A 16790-nucleotide genomic window follows, 5' to 3' on the forward strand; every position below is an offset into this window, starting at 1 on the left:
TAAAGTCAAGGATTTTTCAACTTCTCATGCCCAGCCAGCAAGAAGGCTGGAGGGTGTGGAATAATTGCTGGAGGTGACTTATTGATATGTCCAGCTCTTAAGGGAAGGTAAACCTCCAGGGTGGAATGCAGTGGATATGCAAGGAATCTGTTCCATAATAATTCCCTAAGCAACATAACCTGCAACCTTAGATGTTAGCAACACCAGGGGAGCTTGGTATGCTGACTCTGAGAGAAACAACACGGAGGGTGGAGCGGAGTGGAGACACCACGGCCAGGCTCTGTGATATCATCGCAGGGATAGGGAACTGGAACTACTGGAACAAGAATGAAAGGTCCCTGCATTGAATCCACTGAAGCAAGGATGTGAAACAATGGGGTTCTGTCAACCTACTGCTCTACTTCTGATTTATATCATAAGTGCCCCGTTCTGGAGTACTGACATGGAACTTTGCTCATTATAATACTAAAACACACCTCCATCCCAAAAGCTACCCACCTTCAAGGTGCGACCACCCTTCACTGAACATGCTTTCAGAATTTTCTCTAGCATATACCTTTAAAAGTAAAGTGAGGAGATTTTACACCAATCATAATAAAGGTATGTATGACTAGAGTCACTCAAGCTCCACCCAAAAAATAAGAAAATATAAAAGGGCTTAAGAGAGGAGGAATGTTAGGGAAGACACCAGCATAGACAAGTCAGGAGGACATCGCTGACTTCTGGGATCAGTCGACGGGCTGAACCTCTCTTCCCCCACATAGGGACGCCTATTGGGTAAGATTTGAACCCTCGGTTATACCAAGTGCTTCCCCAAGAAACTTAGAAATCTCTATAGAGTTTTCCATAATTTAGTGTGCTTGTAGTCAACTGTATTATTATTTGCACGTGCTTTGCAGACAGTGTATTTATCACTGGCAATCCAAAAGAACCTGTACTCCTGTTGCTTTAATAAACTGCGCTGCTCATTAATCTAGCTGTGATAGTTCGTTGAACACGACCAAACTCCTTAAGTCTGGCAATTCTAGTGCATTGAACGCGGCTAAATTGAAAGTACGGTGCCAGTGCACTATTAGTGCATCCGTAATCGTGATTGATAGTTGAATATATTGAACACGACCGGACTTATAGTGCTGAATTAGGTATCACCCAGAATCTAAGCCTAGCCACCCCCAGCCCCTCTGATATCTGAGGACAAGCTGGAATGCAAGGAGGTTTATTTTCTGCCAAACTTTGTTACGCTTTAACGCAACAGAGGAGCACAAGAAGCTGGGAGGGGAAACAGCCAGGACAGCTGACCCAAAGTGGCCAAAGGGGTATTCCATACCATGTGATGTCATGCCTAGTATATAAACTGGGGGGGAGTTGGCCTGGGGGGATCGCTGCTTGGAAATTAACTGGGAATTGGTCAGCGAGTGGTGAGCAATTGCATTGTGCATAATTTGTTTTGCATATTCCAATCCTTTTATTAGTATTGTAATTTTATTATTGTTATTATTATCATTATTAGTTTCTTCCTTTCCGTTCTATTAAACTGTTCTTATCTCAACCCACAAGTTTTACTTTTTTTTTTTCCCGATCCTCTCCCCCATCCCACTGGGTGGGGGGAGTGAGTGAGTGGCTGCATGGTGCTTAGTTGCTGACTGGGGTTAGACCACGACAGTCCTTTTTGGCACCCAACGTGGGGCACAAAGGGTTGAGATAACAACAGATCTCACCAGAGCATGTTAAAATGAATTTGTTACAAGCATTCATTACATTAGTTTAATAGTTGCTGGTCACAATGTCACTTTATGAACTCTTAGAGTTGTGGCACTCATTTTTAGAGTTCTGTTATTTATCACCTCACTTGCTGTATGTAGTCCCTGTTCTGCTGCTTATCATCCATGGGAGGTGGATTAAAGTTTTTGCTTTGATGTATTCTGTAATACTGGCTTGTGGTATGATAAAATTATCGGTCGTGGGACTAATCCGGTATTTGTACTCAGAACTGTCGTCACCTCTACAATTCGGTAGCCATCTCGGGGAAACTATTAATAATTACACCCTTTACCTTTCCTCCTCGGAGACCCAATCTATGGGTGAGACACCTTTCTTCCCCTTTCCCTTCTCCTCCAGTCTAGTTACAATGGCGTTTGAGAATTCTGAAAAATTTGAATACCCTTGGGAAGTTGAAAGCAGCATGGTCCTCTTGCTAGGAACTAGCATGTTCCCGAATGTTGTTCAGGCCTTGTTTAGGGTTAAACAACTATTTAAGAATATCACCCAGACATCTGCCCCAAGGCTAGATAATTATGAGTGGCAGGGTGTGTGGGGTAGTATGGGCAAGTATCTAGGACAGTGGGCACCTCCAGTGTTTTGGAACTTTACTCCTGAATAAGTGCAGAATCTGGAAGAACTAGTAGAACATTTGGAAATAGTATGCTGTCACCCTGAAAATTCCAGAGAGGCACAAATCACTGCAATGTGCTAGGGCCTGGCCCAGGCCTATCGAGCCCCGTTCAACACTATTCAGTACCCTCAAGGGGAGGAGAAGGTCCCTGGATCTGACAACAAGGCGACGGGCACCGTGTCCACTCCAAACCTCGGCAACAGGCACTGCAACCACTCCAACTGCCGTGACAGGCACTGCAGCTGAACCAGAGAACCAACCCGTACCAGTATCAGTTGCCCCCATACAGAAGAAGAAATATACAAAAAAATCAGTTCGCTTAGCGAAGGATGAAGGCGAACCAGGGTCATCACGGGAACAGGAGGAAGAGGCAGAACCAGAGGTAATCACCCGATCCCTATCCCTGAGTGTGTTGCGGGATATGCGAAAAGATTTCAGCTGTTGTCCAGGTGAGTACATTATCACCTGGCTTCTCCAATGCTGGGACAATGAGGATAGTAGCCTGGAATTAGAAGATAGGGAAGCCAAGCAGCTGGGATCGCTTGCCAGGGAAGGTGGCATTGACAAGGCAATTGGAAAAAGGACACAAGCCCTCAGCCTCTGGAGGCCATTCCTGTCAAGCGTGAAGGAAAGGTACCCCTTTAAGGAAGATGTTATATGTCAACCAGGCAAGTGGACCACCATGGAAAGAGGTATCCAATATCTGAGGGAATTAGCTGTGCTAGAGACGATTTATTATGACCCAGGCAACGCACAATTACCTAAATATCCAGATGAAGTCCAATGCACATGACCCATGTGGCGGAAGTTTGTACAGAGCACACCATCGTCCTATGCCAACTCACTGCCGATAATGACCTGGAAAGATGAAGAGGCACTGATGGTGGATGAAGTGGGTCGCCAACTCCAGCAATACGAAGAAAATCTCTCTTCCTCCGAACAACCCCGCATCTTGGCGGTGGAGAAGCTGTCCTGGGATTTCCAGCAATTCAGAGGATATGTCCTACTCCCCACCTGTATGGACCCATATCTCAGCTATTAGGGGTAAGCATTTCTCCGCTCAAGAGAGAGGAGACAGAAGGTACACGCGACAGGGTACACTGTGGTTTTACCTATGTGACCATGGAGAGGACATGAGGAAATCGGATGGATAACCTACCTCAGTCCTAGATGCACGGGTATATGAGTAGCGAGGAAAAAACACCACAAAAGGGGATTCTTCCAGCAAAAAATACCATTCTAGTTTCCAGACAGAGTAGAAGGGCTGATCTTACTTCTGATCCTCTTGAAGGGACTTCTGAGTCAATTTTACAATATGTGGGTAATGGATACTCTGACCAGGATTAGAGGGGCCCTGCCTCCAGCCAGGTGGAGGAAAGGGACAACTGGGTTTATTGAACTGTGTGGATTCGATGGCCTGGCATGTCAGACCCACAGGAGTACAAGGCCTGGCAGATTGACTATATCACACTCCCACAAACCTGCCAAGGCATGCGCCATGTGCTTACAGTGGTGGAAGCAACCACCGGGTGGCTGGAAACATATTCTGTACCCCATGCCACCGCCCGGAAACACTATCCTGCGCCTTGAAAAGCAGGTCTTGTGGCGACATGGCACCCCAGAACGAATTGAGTCAGACAATGGGACTCATTTCCAAAACAACCTCATAGACACCTGGGCCAAAGAGCATGGCATTGAGTGGGTGTATCACATCCCCTATCATGCACCAGCCTCCGGGAAGATCGAACAATACAATGGACTGTTAAAGAAGACATTGAGAGCAATGGGGGGTGGAACTTTCAAACATTGGGATACACATTTAGCAAAAGCCACCTGGTTAGTCAACACCAGAGGATCTGCCAATCAGGGTGGCCTTGCTCAGTCAGAACTTTTATGTACTGTAGAAAGGGATAAAGTCCCTGTAGTGCACATAAAAAACATGCTAGGGAAGACAGTCTGGGTTACTCCTGCCTCAGGCAAAGGCAAATGCATTCGTGGGATTGCTTTTGCTCAAGGGCCTGGGTGCACTTGGTGGGTGATGCGGAAGTCCGATGTGTGCCTCAAGGGGATTTGATTTTAGGTGAGAATAGCAATGAATTAAATTGTGTGATGTTACTTGCTATATAACCCTGCCAATGTATGTTATCATTACTATAATTGTTATATGCTATATCCATAGTACTACAGTAAGAATCACTGAGATCAAGCAAGAAAGAACTGTGATGAAACTGAGCAAAGCACAGTAGTGATGGAACTAGAACTGACTTCAGCATGCAACAATCCAACATTACACACCATCCTCCTGCTTTGTCCAGTGTTACCTGCTTGCCACACCGCACTGAAGCCCGATCCTGCTCTGCCGACTGTGTGGGCTTCACACCACCCCTCCTGCCCAGAAAGACCGGTATGACAGATGGAGTCCAAAGTCGGGGACTAAATGAATTCAACGAACATTTTACAGAGATGGCCCATAGACTAAGGGAATGATATCTCTGTGTGTGTGTGTATATATATATATCTCAAAGGACAGAGAAGTTGAAGGGGATTGATTAGGATGTATTGGAAAGTAGGGGACCTGAGCATGACGTCGATGGTATAGAATAAGAGGTGGATACTGTCCTGGTTTTGGCTGGGATAGAGTTAATTTTCTTTCTAGTAGCTGGTATAGTGTTATGTTTTGGGTTCAGTATGGGAATAATGTTGATAACACACTGATGTTTTCAGTTGTTGCTAAGTAATATTTAGTCTAAAGTCCAGGATTTTTCAGCTTCTCATGCCCAGCCAGCAAGAAGGCTGGAGGGGCACAAGAAGTTGGGAGGGGACACAGCCAGGGCAGCTGACCCAAAGTGGCCAAAGGGGTATTCCATACCATGTGATGTCATGCCTAGTATATAAACTGGGGGGAGTTGCCCAGGAGTTGCAGATCGCTGCTCGGGGACTAACTGGGCATTGGTTGGCGAGTGGTGAGCAATTGCATTGCGCATCACTTGTTTTGCATATTCCAATCCTTTCATTATTGCTGTTGTCATCTTACTAGTGTTATCATTATCATTATTAGTTTCTTCCTTTCTGTTCTATTAAACTGTTCTTATCTCAACCCACGAGTTTTACCTTTTTCCTTCCGATTCTCTCCCCCATCCCACTGGGTCGGGGGGAAGTGAGTGAGTGGCTGCATGGTCCTTAGTTGCTGGCTGGGGTTAAACCACGACACCAGGTATAACGCTAGGTCTAGGAATGCATGCAGTAAAAATGAGAGGAGTGATGCAGTCTAATGAGTCAGCTCCCACACTAGAAAGTCAAATGGGTGTTAGCAGAGAAACACCAGCTTAGTACCTACTTCCACCACCAGCAGCAGGCAGCACTCCAGAAGTGGAGAGAGCAGCAGTAGCTGTGGGGCAGCAAGAATGAGAGTAACCCAGGCTAATTATCTGGTCTGTTTCCCACTGGCATTCTGCACAACCCTGAGCACATACCTTAGTGCCCCTGCTCTGCCACACTGCTCTTAGGGGGCTACCATGGAAGCTGTCTCACCTTGGAAACTTCTACCCATGTGATTTCTGAGAAGGCACCTTCTGATGGACCTGAGCACATCCACAGAAGCCACACAACCTCCAAGCTTACAAGCCTTTACAACCTCCCCAGAAAGCACGCTCCTCCTTCTCCCTAATTCATCTGTGCCACACACATATATCCTACAACCCTATCACACGATTCTTTTTGAGGGATACTACTTTGCTCATGTCATTGTCACCAGCATCTGATAAGAACAGGGAAGGGCAGAAGCTGGACTACGGTGGACTTGTGGGCAGTGCAGCCTTCTGCACAAAATTGTACCATGTCCCCAGAAGCTCATGAGGTCTCCATATGTAGTAGGGAGAAAACATACATACCATGGATTACGACCTGACAGTTTACAACCATGCCAACGGAGCACAGAGATTACTGGAGGCCTTCAAAAGCAAAGCTACAACAACAAAATGAACACGAACACTGAAACAATGGTCAAGAATTGACTTCTTGTTCTGTGGCATGCAATTGCCAAGATATACTGACACCCCAGCTCAGTGAGGCAGTGGAGAGAGAGTAATAGCTCCACTTTTACATTTGACCATAAATTGGTATGACAAATCTTGATTCTACACTGGAGAATTTTCAATTAGACATTTTCTTTTTTCATCTAACAGGAGAATAAATCACTGGTGTCCAAACAACCAAGCCCACTAATGAGTAATAATCTCTAAGTGGGTGTTACTGATGAACACGACCAATGCTGTCAAATCTGGATATCAACAAATAGTCAGTCTCCTAGTAGAGTTAGCAAAGTTTGAATTTAGTCAGAAACTGTAAAACACAAGCACACCGAGTATGTAAAACTATGTTAACACTGAATTTAAAAGACAATTCCTTCCTTAATTTTCTTACCCCAAGAGAACAGTCTGACTCACACTGCAGAAAAAACGTAATTATTACCAACTCCAGATTTCTCATTCATGCTGTTTAGTACAAAACGAAAATCAGAAGGTATTTCTCCCATCTTCATTAATACAACTGCTCAATAATTCTCAAGTTTCAGGCTCAGTACAGGAGGAATTTATTCCAACTGCTCTAGGCTAGTAGAGTCTAACCTAGACCTGCAAAGGCAAGCCAGGAGACACTCCTCATGGCACCTGCGCCACCGCAATGCCCATGGTTTGAGCGGGCACAGGGCAGCAGGAAGGGCACTGCGGGTATGACTGGCTGCACGGAGAGAAGAGCTGGGGGAGCTCTGGGGACCTGCCAAGCACCAGGCAGGACTTTCCCCTGGCCAAACAGACACGAGTCTTTCAAAAAGTGACTCCCCTGTTCTCAAGTGGACAGGGAGGAATGAAACCATACAGTGAGGCTGGACGCACATTTAGCAAGGATTTGGGGCCAGTGTGAGAGTGAGGCAGCTGGGGAGCAGGACCCCGGAGTAGTGGAAGGCTGCAGCTGCTGGAGCGTACAGGGCTGGGAAAAAGTCCATAAAGCAATTACAGGCCAACAATCCTCCTACTCTCAGAGAGGAGTTACACTGGCACAGCACGAGGTTCATCCGAGCACAGCTATGTTTTTAGCTAGCTCAATTGTTCCCCTGCTCCATCTGTATTCTTGTTTAAAGGATTCTTATTGTCTCTTATTAATAAATAAATCTTTTACAGAAATGCTTCTCTGTATATGCCAATTCCTCTCCTCTTACACTATTTCTACCCCATCGAACAGTCCTCCCTCCCCTTCAGCCCTTCCATTTTCTCCCTAATGTTTTGTTTTCTCTTTCACAGGCCTGAGCACAATGTCTATTTACAACCCTCCTGCTCTCTCCCTGTCGCAATACCCAGACATCCCATGCTACCTCCATATTCATACTTCCCTGTTCTCCTGTGTTCACCAGCCTCTGCTGATTTTCCTACCACTCTTCTCCAGACTTTCCTACTTCTTCCTGCCTAACAACAGCTACAAGAAAAACCCAAACCTTCACAGGAGTTCTCCTGTGAGAACAAATGTCATCAACAGAGTCAGTCATTCAGAGCACATCTGTGAATACAGTTTCGGTTTTCATAACCGCACTGAACAACTCTGTGGTTGGACCGGGATCAGTCCCCACGTGCAGCCATCACAGCATGGCTATCCCCTCCGTCCCTGCACTGTGACTGGCAGCCATCTCAGCTTTGTCCAAGGAAGAGCAGTTTGACAGCCAGAGTACCAACCCAGGAGTCTGGAAATACATCCCAGAGGTCAACAATCATGTTGAACTTCAATAAGGTCTTGCTGCTGCAGATAAAAACAATCCCATTCCAGTATTACTCTTCTTGCACTGGCAGACTTGTTTACATACCTGCACACAGTGAACTCCATCAGGAAATTATTCCAGTTAAAATGAATCTGTAAACATTTATTGTAACAAATCTGTTTGCTGACTGGGTTTATCAGGACTCCACAAAGACGCACCCTGGGAGCAGAGTGGGGGCAGCACAGGCATGGGAGTGAGCAGCCAGGGCAGAGGGGAGGACACAGCCACCCCTCCAGCAGCAGCAGCTACCACTTCTTTAAGAGCAATTCTACAACTATTGTGACAGTTCCTGCTTAGTCACAGACCTTGACTAAAACATCTAGCTGTCTGAAACAGGGCATGGGATTAATTTAGGTTCCTAAACCCTAAAGGTGACCAAAATCGCTGCTTAATCCCTTAGTTTTTGCTAATAAAATGCAGTATAGAAACAAATGATGCTTCTTCTGTGGATTCTCACAAATGCCACTATCTTGGCAAGGCAAAGCAATAGAGTGTCTCTGCTCTGCCTAAATCCAAATGGGATCCTCCAATGAGTTATCCGTCCAGACAAGTTGCATGTGGGAGAAAAATCCAACAGGTGTACTCTGAACATGCCCAATATGGACAGGACTGTGCTCAAAAATGGTGAATGCTCTCATTTGAAAATACAGAAATTATGGTCGGGCCATGCTCTACCCTTTGTACAACAGCTTCTGGAAAGGGCAAGTTGTGCTAGCCTCCTTGGAGCTCAAACCCAGAGCCCTTGGGACAGGGCTCATACTCAAGGTCTCTCCCAGGCAAAGGGAGCTCTGCAAGAGGTTTGAAGCACAAGGGACTACGTGACCTCTCTGCGTCCAGCACATATACCAAAAGCTCTGCTGGGCTGCAGGTACGACTACCACTTCTAGAAGTATCGGAGACTAAGGGAGTTACACTGCCACAGCTCCGGTCTTGTGGGAGAAAATCTGTTGCAAAGCAGGAGCTGCCTCATTACGATACCACTTTTGGTGGTACAGAATAAAATTTCTGAGAGAAGAGTCCTCTGAAGCGCCATCTGCCCCACCATCAGACAACTACTGCCTTGCAGAAAGTTCTCACAAATCTGTTTTGTAACCACCTGCTGTTGTTCCTCTAAGACACTCTTGCAAGCTTGCTGCCAACAAGAACAGTATTGTTCAGAGGCTGCAGTGTTAACCTAGCAAGAAACAGCTTCTCTATCAGTTTTAGGACAAAACTGATCTTTTACAATCTAGTAATATCTACCTCCCAACACGTACCCCTGTATGCATATGAAAAACAAATGCCACTAATAAAGTCCCTGTTATTTAACAGAAAAAAAATTCAGTGTCTGTAATACACACTATTATAAGGAATAATAGCCTATATATTACCCAACTCTAGCAGTTTGCAAGAAGAGAGCTAAAACCAGAAAAAAAAAATTACAGCAGCTGACTGTTCTCAAGGCAGCTGAAACTTGACCACAGGAACATTTGGCTAGATTGTATTGGGTCTGGCTGAGATGGAGTTAATTCTCCCCATAGCAGCCCTTGTAGTGCTGTGCTCTGCATTGGTAGCTAGGAAGGTGTTGATAACACACCAGTGTTTTGGCTACTGCTGAGCAGTGCTGGCACAGCATCAAGGCTGTCTCTCCAACATTTTTGCCCCCCCTCAATGGCAGGCTGGGGCTGGGCAAGATCTTGGGAGGGGACATAACCAGGACAGCTGACCTAAACTAACCAAACAGATATTCCATACCATATGACGTCAGCTCAGATATAGAAGCTAAGTAAAGGGAGACGGAGGGGGGGCATTTTTGTCTTCCGGAGCAACTAATACACGTACTGAAGCCCTGCTTCCCAGGAAGTGGCCAGACATCACCTGCTGATGGGAAGTAGAGAATAACATCATTTGTTTTCCTTTGCTTTCGTGCGCGACCTTTGCTTTCACTTTATTAAACTGTCCTTATCTTGACCCACGAGCCTTTTGTTATATTTTCTCCCCCCTGTCCGGCTGAGGAGGGGGAGTGATAGAGTGGCTTTGGTGAGCTCAGGCTAATTGCTTCAGTGCAGAAAGGGAGCCAGGAGTCATAAAAAGGACAAAACATTCCTGGCCCTTTTCTATAGCAATGTTGGAGTAAGGTCAATCACAAGTGATTTTAAACATAACATCTCTTCAGTGGGACGTGAACACAGTCAGCATAAACAGGGGAAACCAGGCTAAGAAAATCCCTGAGAAGAAATTGTTTAGTTACAGCATACTGAGTTGTTTGCATCTATTCTGGTCAGGTAACAATGTTAACACTCAGAGTAAACCATAAGGAGTTTTGCTTATAAACAAAACTGTTGTTTGAAATGAGATCTTTACGTTTAGATAGCTCCTGAACCTGAAAGGACCTGAAGGAAGGAGATTACACTACATTAAACTGCACCTAAGAAGAGATTTCTGCTTTTGCTATCTCCATTAACTCACTGTACTCCAAATACAACAGTTTTTTCCCCCTATAACCTTGAACAGTTTAGCTTTGCTTGCGAAAGCAGCACACATGCAGCTAGTCCAGAACCAAAGGTGGCCTCTCTGAGATCTCAGGATAAGCCATGCATGCTTTCGGGAAAACATCCCATTCTGCTTTTATCTTGATTACAAGTGCAGCATCTTTTGGGCTTCAGGCACTCTTTGGCCACACCTGAGCCATCTGTTGCCTGAATGGTACATCAGGACCATCCTGATATTTCAGGATAAGCTATGCATGCTTTGGGAAAACCTCCCATTGTGCTGTTATCTTGATTACAAGTGCAGAAACTTATGGGCACCAGGCACCCCCTGGCCACACCTGGGCCAACTGCTGCCTGAATTGTATATCAGAATGACTCAGCACAAATTGTGGCCAGAATGTAAAAGAATGACCAAAGCCAATCATCTCGAGACCCTATAAATAGCAATCCAAGGTGAGACCTTTTGGAGTTCTCCAGGACTGCAGTGGGCTGTGCAACCCAGTATCTCCCCTTGAGCTGGGACGTCTCTCAGGGTACATTTCGCGAGGATTGAAAGATCGTCCAACGATTTCACGAGGACTTAAAGGCCTGATTTCGCGAGGTTCACTGACCGTCCGTTGATGAATGCCGGCACATAAAAGCGAGTAATTCATGAAACTCACGAGAGGGAAATTTTAATAGTAGGTTAACATCTGTGTGTGGGGGGGGGTTGTAGCTGTGCGTCTGACATTCATGACAAATTGGCGTAGTTGGCAGGAAGGCAAGTAGTGTCACCGGTTATTTACAAAAGCACGGTATTAATCCGAACCCTGGCTTCTCAAGAGAATGGACCTGTGATAATGGGTATAATTGCGAAGCAGTAGAGAAGCAGCTAAATGCTGTGAGGGGTTCGACTAAAGATGGGAAAGATAAAGGTATAATCTGTAAAATGTTGGGAACATGCCTAGAAGCTGCATGTAGAGAAAGAGGGGAAACAACCTGTAAAATGCAAGATCTGTAGGATGAAACAGAGAGATGTAAAACTACCGAACTGCTACTATTGGTAAAAATAGAACAACTGCAAAAACAACTTAAGGAAGTGTCCTGGTTTCAGCTGGGATAGAGTTAATTGTCTTCCTAGTAGCTGGTACAGTGCTATGTTTTGAGTTCAGTATGTGAAGAATGTTGATAACACTGATGTTTTCAGTTGATGCTAAGTAGTGTTTAGACTAAAGTCAAGGATTTTTCAGCTTCTCATGCCCAGCCAGCAAGAAAGCTGGAGGGGCACAAGAAGTTGGCACAGGACACAGCCAGGGCACCTGACCCAAAGTGGCCAACGGGGTATTCCATACCACGTGACGCCACATCTAGTATAGAAACTGGGGGGAGTGGGGGCAGGGGATTGCCGCTCGGGGGACTAGCTGGGTGTCGATCGGCAGGTGGTGAGCAATTGCACTGCGCATCATTTGTACATTCCAATCCTTTCATTATTATTGTTGTCATTTTATTAGTGTTATCATTATTATTTTCTTCTTTTCTGTTCTATTAAACTGTTCTTATCTCAACCCACGAGTTTTACTTCTTTTCCCAATTTTCTCCCCCATCCCACTGGGGGGGGGGGAGTGAGTGAGCGGCTGCGTGGTGCTTAGTTGCTGGCTGGGGTTAAACCACGACAGTCCATTTTGGTGCCCAACATGGGGCACGAAGGGTTGAGAGAACGACAAACCTGACCAGAGTTTGTTAAAACAAATTTGTTACAAGCATTCATTACATTGGTCTAATAGTTGCTGGTCACTATGTTGATTTATGTGTTCTCAGAGTTGTTGCTCTGGTTTTTAAAGTTCTGTTATGTATCACCTCGCTTGCTGTATGTAGTCCCTGTGCTGCTGCTTATCATCCGTGGGAGGTGGATTAAGGTTTTCACTTTGATGTTTTGTATAACACTGGTTTATGGTATGATAAAGTCATCGGTTGTGGGATTAATCCGGTATTTGCACTCAGCATTGTCACCTTTATACTTTGGGAGCCATCTGTGGGAAACTATTAATAATTACACCATTTACCTTTCCTCCTTGGAAAACCAGTCTATGGGTGGGATACCTTTCTTCCCCTCTCCTTTCTCCTTCAGTCCAGTTACAATGGTGTTTGAGAATTTTGAAAAATTTGAATACTCTTGGGATGTTGAGACCAGCATGGTCCTAGCCCTACTGCTAGGAACTAGCATGTTCCTGAATGTGGTTCAGCTCTTGTTTAAGGTTAAACAACTATTTAAGAAGATCACCCAGAGATCTGCCCCAAGGCTGGATAATTATGAGTGGCAGGGTGTGTGGGGTAGTATGGGCAAGTATCTAGAAAAGTGGGCACCTCCAGTGTTTTGGAAATTCACCCCTGAACAAGTGCAGAATCCGGAAGAACTAGTAAAATATTTGGAAAAGGTATGCTGTCACCCTGGCAACTCCAGAGAGATACAAATTACTGCAACGTGCTGGGGCCTGACCCATGCCTATCGAGCCCTGTTCAACACCACTCAGTACCCTCAAGGGGAAGAAAAGGTCTCTGGACCTAACAACAAAACGATGAGCACTGCGGTCACTCAAACCTCGGCAACGGGCACTGCGGCCCCTCCAGCCCTGGCGACGAGCACTGTGGCTACCCAAACCTCAGCGACAGGCACTGCAGCCCCTCCAGCCTCGGCAATGAGCACGGCAGCTACCCAAATCTCAGCAACGGGCACTGAGGTCCCTCCAGCCCCAGCAACGAGCACAGCAGCTACCCAAACCTTGGCAACAGACACTGCAGTTATCCAAGACCCGGCGAGCGGTACTGCAACTGCACCAGCGGACCAACCTGCACCAGTATCAGTTGCCCCCGTACAGAAGAAGAAATATACAAAAAAATCAGTTTGCTTAGCGAAGGATGAAGGCGAACCAGGGTCATCACGGGAACAGGAGGAAGAGGCAGAACCAGAGGTAATCACCCAGTCCCTATCCTTGAGTGAGCTGCGGGATATGCGAAAAGATTTTGGCCGCCGTATAGGTGAGCATATTATCACCTGGATCCTCCGATGCTGGGACAATGGGGCTAATAGCTTGGAATTAGAAGGTAGGGAAGCCAAGCAGCTGGGATCGCTTGCCAGGGAAGGTGGCATTGACAAGGCAATTGGAAAAGGGACACAAGCCATCAGCCTCTGGAGGCGACTCCTGTCAAGTGTGAAGGAAAGGTACCCCTTTAAGGAAGATGTTACATGTCAATCAAGCAAGTGGACAACCATGGAAAGAGGTATCCAATATCTGAGGGAATTAGCTGTGCTAGAGACAATTCATCATGACCCAGACAACCCACAATTACCCAAAGATCCAGACGAAGTCCAGTGCACACGACCTATGTGGCGGAAGTTTGTACGGAGCGCACCATCGTCCTATGCCAACTCACTGGCAATAATGACCTGGAAAGACAAAGAGGCACTGACAGTGGATGAAGTGGCTCGCCAACTCCGTCAATACGAAGAAAATCTCTCCTCCTCCCTACAAGCCTGCATTTCGGCTGTGGAGAAGCTGTCCGAGGATTTCCAGCAATTCAAAGAGGATACGTCCTATTGCCCACCTGTAAGGACCAATGTCTCAGCTATTAGGAGTGAGCGTTCCTCTGCCCAAGAGAGAGAATATAGAAGGTACACATCGCGAGGTGCCCTGTGGTTTTACTTATGTGATCAAGGAGAGGACATGAGGAAATGGGATGGAAAACCTACCTCGGTCCTAAATGCACAGGTACGTGAGTTGCGAGGAAAAACCACCACGACAGAGGATTCTACCAGGAAAAAAGCCGCTCCAGTTTCCAAACAGAGTAGAAGGGCTGATCTTATTTCTGATCCTCTTGAAGGGACTTCTGAGCCAATTTTACAAGAAGTGAATACTGGATACTCTGACCAGAATTAGAGGGGCCCTGCCTCCAGCCAGGTGGAGGAAAGGGATAACCGGGTCTATTGGACTGTGTGGATTCGATGGCCTGGCACGTTAGACCCACAGGAGTATAAGGCTCTAGTAGACACCGGCGCACAGTGTACTCTAATGCCATCAAGTTATAAAGGGGCAGAACCCATCTATATCTCTGGTGTGACAGGGGGATCCCAAGAGTTAACTGTATTGGAAGCTGAAGTAAGCCTAACTGGGAATGAGTGGCAGAAACACCCCATTGTGACTGGTCCAGAGGCTCCGTGTATCCTTGGCATAGACTATCTCAGGAGAGGGTATTTTAAAGGACCCAAAGGGGTATCGATGGGCTTCTGGTATAGCTGCCTTGGAGAGGGAGGGCACGGAACAGCTGTCTACCCTGCCTGGTCTCTCTCAAGACCCTTTGATTGTGGGGTTGCTGAGGGTTAAAGAACAACAAGTAACAATTGCTACCATGATGGTGCACCGGCGCCAATATCGCACCAACCGAGACTCTCTGATTCCCATCCACAAGTTGATTCACCAACTGGAGAGCCAAGGAGTGATCAGCAAAACTCGCTCACCCTTTAATAGTCCCATATGGCCAGTGCGAAAGTCTAATGGGGAGTGGAGACTAACAGTTGACTATCGCGGCCTGAATGAAGTTACGCCACCGCCGAGTGCTGCCATTCCAGATATGCTAGAACTTCAATATGAACTGGAATCAAAGGCAGCCAAGTGGTATGCCACAATTGACATGGCTAATGCGTTTTTCTCCATTCCTCTGGCAGCAGAGTGTCGTCCACAATTTGCCTTTACTTGGAGGAGTGTCCAGTACACTTGGAATCGACTGCCCCAGGGGTGGAAACACAGTCCCACCATTTGCCATGGACTGATCCAGACTGCACTGGAGAAGGGTGAAGCAACGGAACACCTGCAATACATTGATGACATCATCATATGGGGCAACACAGCAGAAGAACTCTTTGAGAAAGGGAAGAAAATAATCGAAATCCTTCTGATAAGCCAGTTTTGCCATAAAAGAAAGTAAGGTCAAGGGACCTGCACAGGAGATCCAGTTTTTAGGAACAAAATGGCAAGATGGACGTCATCAGATCCCAATGGATGTGACCAACAAAGTAGCAGCTATGTCCCCACCGACTAATGAAAAGGAAACACAAGCTTTCTTAGGTGTTGTGGGTTTTTGGAGAATGCATATTCCAAATTACAGTCTGATTGTAAGCCCTCTCTATCAAGTTACCCGGAAGAAGAATGATTTTAAATGGGGCCCTGAGCAACAACAAGCCTTTGAACAAATTAAATGGGAGATTGTTCATGCAGTAGCCCTTGGACCAGTCTGGCCAGGAAAGGATGTTAAAAATGTGCTCTATACTGCAGCCGGAGAGAATGGCCCTACCTGGAGTCTCTGGCAGAAAGCACCTGGGGAGACCCGAGGCCGACCCCTGGGGTTTTGGAGTCGGGGATACAGAGGATCTAAGGCTCGCTATACTCCAGCTGAAGAAGAGATATTGGCAGCATATGAAGGAGTTCGAGCTGCCCCAGAAGTGGTTGGGACTGAAACACAGCTCCTCTAAGCACCCCGACTGCCAGTGCTGGGCTGGATGTTCAAAGGGAGGATCTCCTCTACATATCACGCGACTGATGCCACATGGAGTCAGTGGATTGCACTGATCACACAACGGGCTCGCATAGGAAACCCCGATCACCCAGGGATTTTGGAAGCAATCACGGACTGGCCAGAAGGCAAAGATTTTTGAATGTCACCAGAGGAGGAGGTGGCACGTGCTGAAGAGGCCCCGCTGTATAATAAACTGCCAGAAAATGAGAGGCAATATGCCCTGTTCACTGACGGATCCTGTCGCATTGTGGGAAAGCATTGGAGGTGGAAGGCTGCTGTATGGACTCCTACACGACAAGTCGCAGAGACTGCTGAAGGAGAAGGTGAATCAAGTCAGTTTGCAGAGGTGAAAGCCATCCAGCTAGCGTTAGACATTGCTGAAAGAGAGAAGTGGCCAGTGTTCTATCTCTATACTGACTCATGGATGGTGGCAAATGCCCTGTGGGGGTGGCTACAGCAATGGAAGCAGAGCAACTGGCAGCGCAGAGGTAAACCCATCTGGGCTGCCGCACTGTGGCAAGATATTGCATCCCGGCTAGAGAATCTGGTTGTAAAAGTATGTCATGTAGATGCT

At 46.5% G+C, this 16790-nt stretch overlaps 1 protein-coding gene across 5 annotated transcripts in view; it reads right to left on the reverse strand.

Annotated features, from left to right (window-relative positions):
* Nucleotides 1-16790, reverse strand: part of LOC128136277 (growth hormone receptor-like) — a 231411-nt gene that overhangs the window by 71013 nt on the left and 143608 nt on the right. The window lies entirely within an intron of this gene.

The sequence above is a fragment of the Harpia harpyja genome, chromosome W (genome assembly GCF_026419915.1).
Source record: "Harpia harpyja isolate bHarHar1 chromosome W, bHarHar1 primary haplotype, whole genome shotgun sequence".
NCBI lineage: Eukaryota > Metazoa > Chordata > Aves > Accipitriformes > Accipitridae > Harpia > Harpia harpyja.